General features: G+C 46.5%; 1 pseudogene; it reads right to left on the bottom strand.

The window, feature by feature from the left end:
- Positions 1-91: 91 nt before the first annotated feature.
- Positions 92-660, bottom strand: LOC130881879 (60S ribosomal protein L18-like; annotated as a pseudogene).
- Positions 661-9,081: the final 8,421 nt, after the last annotated feature.

The raw sequence follows: 9,081 nt of genomic DNA, 5'->3' as shown, positions 1-9,081 counted from the left end.
TAAATGTGGATTCATATGAATACCAAGTAACAGAGGGGAAATTTTTTTTTTTCCAACATCCAAAGCTTTTTAATAACAGTAAGATCCAGGGTTAGTTTTTGTAGCCACGGCTGGCCCTTCTGCCTTCTGGCACGTTCAAACTTCCGGCCCTTGGAGCGGACATAGGGTTTGGTATGGCTGTGTGGGGTTCCTGGGGCCTTGCCAAAATGCCGGTACACCTCTCGGCCCTTCCGAGGTCCAGAGAGGAGCACAGTGCCACGGCCCGTGGGAGACTCCAAGGCCAGCTGGTCAAAGGTGAGGATCTTACCCCCAGCCTTGAGGATGCGACTTCGGGCCCCGCTGCTCACCCACAGTGCACACACCTTCAGTTTGGGCACATCGAGAATCCTCACGTCATCTGTGACCGTCCCCACAACCACAGCCGTCTTGTTTTCTCGGCCAGGAAGCTTCATCTTTCGGATCATCCGGGACAGGGACAGAGGTGGCCGGTTGGTGCAACTCATGAATAACCTTTTCAGCACAACCTGATTGAAGGTGGAGTTGGTTCGCCTGGCCAGAAACCTGTACAGCTTGACCAGCAGCCGCAGGTAGATGTCCTGGCTCTTGGGCTCCTTGCGCCGAACCTTTCGGTCCTTGTTGTGGCGGATGTCAACACCCATGATGGCGACTCCTGCACGACCTCTTTTTTTGGCTTTTCGAGACAGGGTTTCTCTGTGGCTTTGGAGCCTGTCCTGGAACTAGCTCTTGTAGACCAGGCTGGTCTCGAACTCACAGAGATCCGCCTGCCTCTGCCTCCTGAGTGCTGGGATTAAAGGCGTGTGCCACCATCGCCCGGCAGGAAATAGTCTTAACTTCATGTAGTATAGACATTCAAACTATGCAACTCACAAAAACTTAAGCTTATTTATTTATTTACTTATTTACTTACTTACTTACTTATTTATTTATTTATTGGAGATAGGGTTTCTCTGTAGCTTTGGGGCCTGTCCTGGAACTTGTTCTGTAGACCAGGCTGGCTTTGAACTCACAGGGATCCACCTACCTCTGCCTCCCGAGTGCTGGGATTAAAGGCGTGCACCACCATTGCCCGACTCCTTTATATATTTTTTAATGAAGCAAAATTAGGATTTATCAGAGAAGGTTTTAACATAGATTAAAGCATGGTTGTGAAGAGGGATAGAAACCTGAACTCTGACTACTTGATGCCACTAAGGAATCGGTAATTTTGGTTGCTATAATGGTATTGTGATTATGTCAAAAATACACACTAAAATAACTAAGAAGTAGGCTTTTTTGTTTGGAGGGCTTTTGTTTTGGTTTTTTGTTTCTGAGAATTTGCCGATCCTTACTAATACTGCTATAACAAGTGTGTACCGCCTCACCTGATTCCTGCCGTCCTGGGGCTTGAACCTAGGTAGCTACAGCTTTGCGAATATTAGACATACACTGACCATCTGAACTACATCCCCAGCCTGGAGTGAAGTGACTTTAAAAACTATAATGTTCCAGTTATGTCATGCTCTACAGCTTGAAGATAGGGCTAATCCTATCTTAATATAGCAGTAGTTTTCATTGCAAATCAGCATGAGTAGAGAACCTATCCAGGAGACTGGGGATGCGAGAGAGTCCAAACTGTAAACCGGTTGTCTAGGACATTGCTTTATTGGTACTTTCAAATGAACAAGACTCATTGCCCTGTTCTGCCACTGGAGTACTAAAGTAACCTCCTGACTGGTCTCTCTGGGCTTCTCCTCACTTCTCAGACTAGTCCCCAAACCAGCCAGAATAATCCTTTAAATCAGAGGCTCAGTAAAGGCACACACTGGCCACCAAACCTAATCTTGGAACTTAAGCTCTGATTCTGTTATCTAAAGTTGAATTTCCTATAACAAAATAGGAAAGGTCTTCAAATGATGGAAGACTTGTATTTTTCAATATCCTTAGTTTTTTCCAAGACAAGGTAAGTATAACAACGTCTTAAAAGAAATTCTACATAGTGATACTAATACATGGAATTATTAAGCAATCTTCATACTAGCAGATTAAAAATGACTAACATCTTGCATAACTGGCGAGCGCCTTTGCCTAGCCTGTATCTAAATGACTTACCTGTGGTGTCCTGGCAAGCTAAGCCTTCCAACAGTATCTTGGCAGTCCAGACTAGGGCTGTCCTCTCATGCTGCACCCTGCAGCTAAACAGTGCTCACTTTGCATTTCTCTCGGGGAAATAGTGAATACTAAGATTGCTCATTATTGGGAAAATAAATGAAAAACATGACTTTCTTCAGCCTCCAAAATTGAAAGAAATGGTTAAAGGTGTCTAATCCATTCTCAGCTTGTCACAGTTAATCAAGATGCCAGGCACTTGTGTGTCCCCAGAGCTTTTCATTGTGCTTTGCGGTCAGTAATTGTCCACACCAAGCCCCCTCGGAAACACTGCTCTGACTTCCGCCCTTATAGAAGTATGTAGTCTATGTTTTCTTCTTAATAGAGCTTTTAATATGCTCATGTAGGCATAGGTATCAGTACTTTTTCAGTTGAGTGGAATGCCATTCCATGCCTGTAGCACAATGTGCTTACCTCTCCAGCGATGATGGATATTTGCAGTGTTTCTTGCTTCAAGCAAAAATGAATAAAAGGTTTGTAAATATTTGCTTGTAGGTATGTGTGCCAAGAAATATTTTCATTTTTCTTTGGTAAATAACAATGGTAGAGAGTGTTTTTGTAATATATTAAGTAAATGTTCAATCTTAAAAGAAGTGCCAAACCTTTCCCAAATGGATGTACAGTTTTTAAGTAGAAAAAATATGAAGATTCTAGTTCTAGACTTTTCCCGGAAATTTATAGTGTCAACATTTTGGTTTTATTCTTTTTACTTATATTTTTAATCAACTTATAATAGGAAAGAATCACATCAGTTTTTAATCTATACCTCTGTCCCTTAGAGAGTTGCTACCCATAAGCGTCTTTCTTTAAACATAAGGACAGGGGGCTGGAGAGATGGCTCAGAGGTTAAGAGCATTGCCTGCTCTTCCAAAGGTCCTGAGTTCAATTCCCAGCAACCACATGGTGGCTCACAACCATCTGTAATGGGGTCTGGGGCCCTTTTCTGGCCTGCAGGCATACACACAGACAGAATATTGTATACATAATAAATAAATAAATAAATAAATATTTAAAAAAAAAAAAGTCAGATGCCTCGGTTAAGATTTAAAAAAAAAAAAAACATAAGGACAGTTGGTTTAAAAGGTAAAAGTCAAATGAAGTTGCCGAAACCCCACTGATTTCTTGTCATGAGAGGAGATGCAGGCACTGGCGCAGAGGAAGCCTTCAGCGAGGTCAGGCCTTGTCTCCTATGCGCTTGCGCAGAGGAAGCCTTCAGCGAGGTCAGGCCTTGTCTCCTTTGCATGTAGCTTGTATTCTTGTGTCATCAAGGCCCAGAGTTCTCCAACATGAATTCAGCAGCCAAAAAGCTTTTCCATTTTTTTTTTTTTTTTTTTTTTGCTTCAAGATTCAATTTAGGCTCACTTTATTTGTTTGTTTGCTTATTTTACATCCTGGCTTCATTTTCCTCTCCTCTCTTCTCAGTCTCTCCCTCCTATCCCCCTTCTCTCTACATCCCCCCAATCTACTCCTGCTCTGTTTCTGTTTAGGAAAGGGCAGGGCTCCCATAAGTATCAACAAAACATGGCCTATCAAGTTGCAGTAAGACTAAGCACCTCCCCATGCATTAAAGCTGAGCAAAGCAACCCAGCATGAGGAGTAGGGTCCCAAAGGCCTGTGAAAGAGCTGGAGACAGACTCTTTCCACTGTTAGGAGTCCCCCAACGGGACCAAGCTACACGGCTGTAACATATATGCAAAGTTCAGTCTCTGTGAGGCCAGATTAGTTGATTCTGTGAGTTTTCCTGTGGTGTCCTTGACCCCTCCGGCTTCTGTCTTTCTCCCCCTCTTCTACAGAATTCCCCAAACTCCATGTAATGTTTAGCTGTGGATCTGCATGTGTTTCCATCGGTTGCTGGATGACATCTCTCTGATGACAACTGGGCGTGGCACCGATCTACACAGGAGATGTAGGCCTGGTTTAAACACTTCAAAAGGTAATGTTTTTATTAATAACAAGAATGTTAGTTAAGTACTCCGGGAACCATCCCTCCTCCACTCTCCAGAGTGCAGACACAGGTACGTAACAACTGTGCCGACAGACAGCCTCACACAAACCCTCATTCTGAAAATAACACATTATTTTACAATAGTTCAGGAAAATCCTTGGGAGGTTGTGACTAAAATGGAATCACCATAGAACATAGAGCTGATCGGCGAGCCCATCAGTCCTCTCTCTTCAGGTGATGAGCACAAAAGGGAAGATATGATGTCAGCAATGAGAAAGTCGGTGGCTAGCAAGGGGGACACAGGCACAGTGGTGTCACTCGTGACCACTACTCTCAGGTCTGGATCAGGAGTTTCGACTTCTCTTCCCATTGCCTCAGCCCTGTTCGCAGAGCCGGGTGACAATGGCATTGAAGACAGAATAACTCACACCCACGAGCCGTAGCTCAGGGGTTCTTGAGGCTAGAAGTTGTGATGCTCCGGCAACTGAGTGGCTTCAGGACCCCTCCCCTGCCCCAATGGAGGGACATCCAGAAAACAGGACGTACCAGGCCTTGCGTTCTAACCTGTCCTCATAGCCACCTCTGTTGTTATGGGAACTTTCCAAGGAGATACGGAAGGGTTGGAAGTGGGAAGGCTGTTCTAAAAACTACAATTCTGACGTTAGAGATGACGGAATTACAAGTTCTGAGAACTGTGGTTGAGTGAGAAGTTTATATATGACCTGTGAAACACAGGATGAGGAGGACGTGAACCATCAAGAAATAGATGTTTGCAAGTAGTGGCACTCGGGACCGGGAATGGCAGAGTGAACGCAGAACCCGCTTCCATCCAGCGCCACTCTGGGTCTGAAACAAACAAAACAACAACAACAACAAAATGAGGAAGTCAGCTGCACCTGAAGGCTCTTTCTCTTTACCAGTAATTCTGCCTCTCAGCCAACTGATCCCATCCTCACAGCAGAGGGGCATCCCGGGAGAAAGTTTCCTCAGTGGCTGAACACCAATACCACTGCCCATCTCCGTACCTCAGCCCGGTCCCACAGCCGAGGTCTCCCTGGGTCCTTCCCTCTTACCGTTTGGCAGCTGCTGCCCGGGATGTCTATCCACACTGACGACTCCTGAGAGCCACCGGCACCAACGGTGGGAGTCCGGGCCGGATCCCATTCACTCTGCCCCAGCCTGTGTTGAGAAAAGATACAGCACATGTCCCCTGCACGAGAATCTTCCCAGTCAGCCTAGGAAGGTGGCCTAGGGGACTGGCAGCAGAGATTTCTTCCATAGGCCAGGCCCACACAGTAGTAAAGGAACTGCTTATTTAGGATGCTGGCTTGGGTGCTTCCTGCTGGAAGCTGGTTAGTGTCTTACCCATGGAAGCACGACTAACCATCAACGGAACTAGACCCCAATGCCCGTTTGTCTTTGTGCCTCATGTTCTTCCCCTCCACACTGCATTTCATTCAGAAACTCACTCATTTCTCTCTCCTCTTCCGTCTCCACCCCACCCTGGTTTTTTCTTTGTTTTTGAGCAAGGGGCTTACTATGCAGCCCAGGGTTTGAACTTACGATTCTCCTGGCTCTACTTCCCAGGGCTGGGATTACAGGCATGCTCCATCACACTCGACATTTAGGAAGGTCTGGCCATATTACAGTAGAATGAAAAGTCCACACCCCAAAAGCGTGGGAATCCTCAGAAATGCGGACAATCATCTTGAGAAACCAAGGAAGCCTCTTTTTTTTGGTTTTTTTTTTTTGTTTTTTTTGGTTTTTTTGTTTTTGTTTTGTTTTTCGAGACAGGGTTTCTCTGTGGTTTTGGAGCCTGTCCTGGAACTAGCTCTGTAGACCAGGCTGGTCTCGAACTCACAGAGATCCGCCTGCCTCTGCCTCCCAAGTGCTGGGATTAAAGGCGTGCGCCACCACCGCCCGGCAAGGAAGCCTCTTCTATGTGATCTTCAAATTCTATTGAGTTGAGCCATATTTTTTAATTCTCTTAATTTGCATTTTATATTTTTATAAACATATGTGGCATATTTACAGAGGTATTCACACTATCTAAAATAAACATAAGATATACTCAATAAACATAAATATACTTAGGAGAAATAGGCTCAAAGTGTTTTACCTATAGCATATGCAATTAAAATCTTTCAGGAACAGCGTAGTCAAAGTGTAACTGGAGTTAAGAAGGAAGCATCAAACGGTCTTTCCAGGATCAAGGAAGTAAAAGCAGTGTTATGAATACACATTGCTTCAAGCCGGGGCCTCTTGGAGGCAAGAGTTCTACCATTTGGGTATACTTTCAGCCCCTGAAACTTTTGAAGTATTTTCCATTTTTCCCCCTACCTATTCCAAACCGTCTCACTTTTTCTAACAGAACATTTCCGGAATGTGACCCTTTACAGCCATTCCGACTATCCAAACCCTGTTAACTCATGTTCTGGGAAGGAGTCTACACCGTTAGAAACTCTTCCGCTGTCACCGAGCTCAAATCTGGAAAGTCGTCATTTGTGTGCCTGGAGAACTTCCAACTATCTCCAAAAGTGAACGTCTTTATTATCCATGATTCTAAATATCTATCCCACCCTCAAAACGGTCCTCTCTCCACAGAGCAACTGCAGCACTTTGAATAAACCTGGACCCAGCGACAAACAACACACCCCCACACAGCCAACCCCAGTTTTTTCCCTCCAGAACTCCCTTCCAGATTTCTTTCCTGCGAACACCTCTGACTCCTGGATCAACTCTCCCTCCTCATCTTCCCAGCCCATTAGCACCAGCAGGATCACGCGTGGGCCTCCGACTGCGGCAATAGCGTCGCCCTTTGCCTAGTCTGAGTCCCGCCGCCCCCGTGGGGCACAAAGTTTGTCCAGGGCCCGAGCTCAGGGCTGGAGCAGGCTCCCTCCACGCGTCCTCGACTGCGTGCCCAGGCTCGCTGCCACCAGCCGCTCGGACACAGGGCCGTGCACGCAGGACTGGCCGGCTCGCCCGCCTCCGGGGCTCCCCCGGAGAGAAACGACCCTGCCGGCCGCCCGGGTGTCTATGCTCCCGGGCCGCGAACGGTAGCCACCTAGGCTGGGCAGGTGACAGCAGCGGAGCCCCGAGGGGGGGGGGGGCGGCAGGCTGAGAGCAGGTGTCCCCGGCCAGCGATGCACGGCGGGGCCGATGCGGGGCTCCCCGCGAAGTCTGCCGACCACATTCACCACATTCGCCTGCAACGCTGCCCCCCACCCCCCGCTCGACCTAAGCCCCGTCAGCTCGGGAATCCCAAACTCAGCGCCTCTGCCGCCGCGCCCCCGAAACACGACCACTCTCGTGGGACGGAAGACTGGACTGAGGCTTCTGCGAACAGGCCCTTACCCTGGCGACCAGAAACGCCTTGTTTGTAACTTATCGCGTCAAAATGACAGACAACAATCGATGCCTTAAAACCTTCCACTTCCACAAACAAAGGGGTTCTAAGGAGGAGAGGCAAGGAGGATGATTATGTGTTGGGGTGTGACCCGGGAGAAGATCCAAGAAGGCCGGGCGATGGCGAGAGGGTGGGTATTCTGCAAACATCAGGTGTTTGGTGCATAGTTTGGGAGTTCCGGTTTACCCTAATTTCTTACCTACTGCTGTTTGTGCTAGAGACTATGGGCCAGGCTTTTGAGGAGATTTGGACTAGGGGCACCATCTGCTACTATGAGTACCAACCCGGAGTAGAGCTTGAAACTTGGTTTAGTATGGCTTTTTAACTTTGTGATGAAAAAATGAGAACTAGAGACAGGGCTAGTCAAAGACAACAGCAATTTAGCAAAAGGTCGGACTACAACCTGACGTCACAAGGCATCCTTTGTTGGGATCGCTCAGGATGTGAGTGTAAGAGACAGTGACGAGTTGGAAAGTCGCGCTTCAGCTGGGGTAAGCAGACAGAGATCTAAGGGCTCAGGCTCTGGGAAGAGTCAGTGAGGAGCTCCAACAAGAGACAGCACTCATCAAGTGCTCCTTCACCCTAAAAGGCCGACCGGCGGCAGGGGGTGCAGAAACCTAGCCAACTCCTAATGATTTTAGACATTCTTCGTAAGAATGTTACTATGAATTTATGGAATCTCATCATACACCAAGCACTCAGCTAGCCCACTGTATTTGCAAACTCATCCTAATGACCACACAATCCCGAGGCTAAAATAGTAGCTCAGAAAGGCATCTCTCAGCAGCTTATTTAAAGTTGTATATTTACTATATCTATTTTACCACCTAACATAACTATCTTATTGTCTTATCACAGTTTATTATAAGAAGTCCTGCCGGGCAGTGGTGGCGCACGCCTTTAATCCCAGCACTTGGGAGGCAGAGGCAGGCGGATCTCTGTGAGTCCGAGGCCAGCCTGGTCTACAAGAGCTAGTTCCAGGACAGGAACCAAAAGCTACGGAGAAACCCTGTCTCAAAAAATCAAAAAAAAAATTATAAGAAGTCCTGGGGCTGGAGAGATGGCTTAGCGGTTAAGAGCATTGCCTGCTCTTCCAAAGGTCCTGAGTTCAGTTCCCAGCAACCACAAGGTGGCTCACAACCGTCTGTAATGGGGTCTGGTGCCCTCTTCTGGCCAGCAGACATACACACAGACAGAATATTGTACACATAATAAATAAATAAATTAAAAAAAAAAAGTCCTGGGAGTTTTGTCTCTTTTGATCTCAGTTGTATCTCCAGGTCCCAGAATAGTATACAGGGGGCACTAAATGTCCCTTGAAGCAATATTATGTGTGACTATCTTTAATTTAAATGCAATATAATAAACTTCATAACACTGGTTTATACAAGGTGTTTTGGGGAGGGACAGAGCCAGGATAAGAGGTGAATTTTATCTCTTTGTATACATACCTGCATTTAGCTTTAGATCTTTCAGTTTTAAGATTCTCCTCACAAAAGTTATAAAATTATCTAGTAGGCATGGCCCCACCTTCTCTTGCGTGGGTCCAGACTGGTCATTCCCA

The sequence above is a fragment of the Chionomys nivalis genome, chromosome 9, assembly GCF_950005125.1.
Source record: "Chionomys nivalis chromosome 9, mChiNiv1.1, whole genome shotgun sequence".
Lineage (NCBI taxonomy): Eukaryota > Metazoa > Chordata > Mammalia > Rodentia > Cricetidae > Chionomys > Chionomys nivalis.
This window is presented reverse-complemented; position numbering and strand designations above follow the sequence as displayed.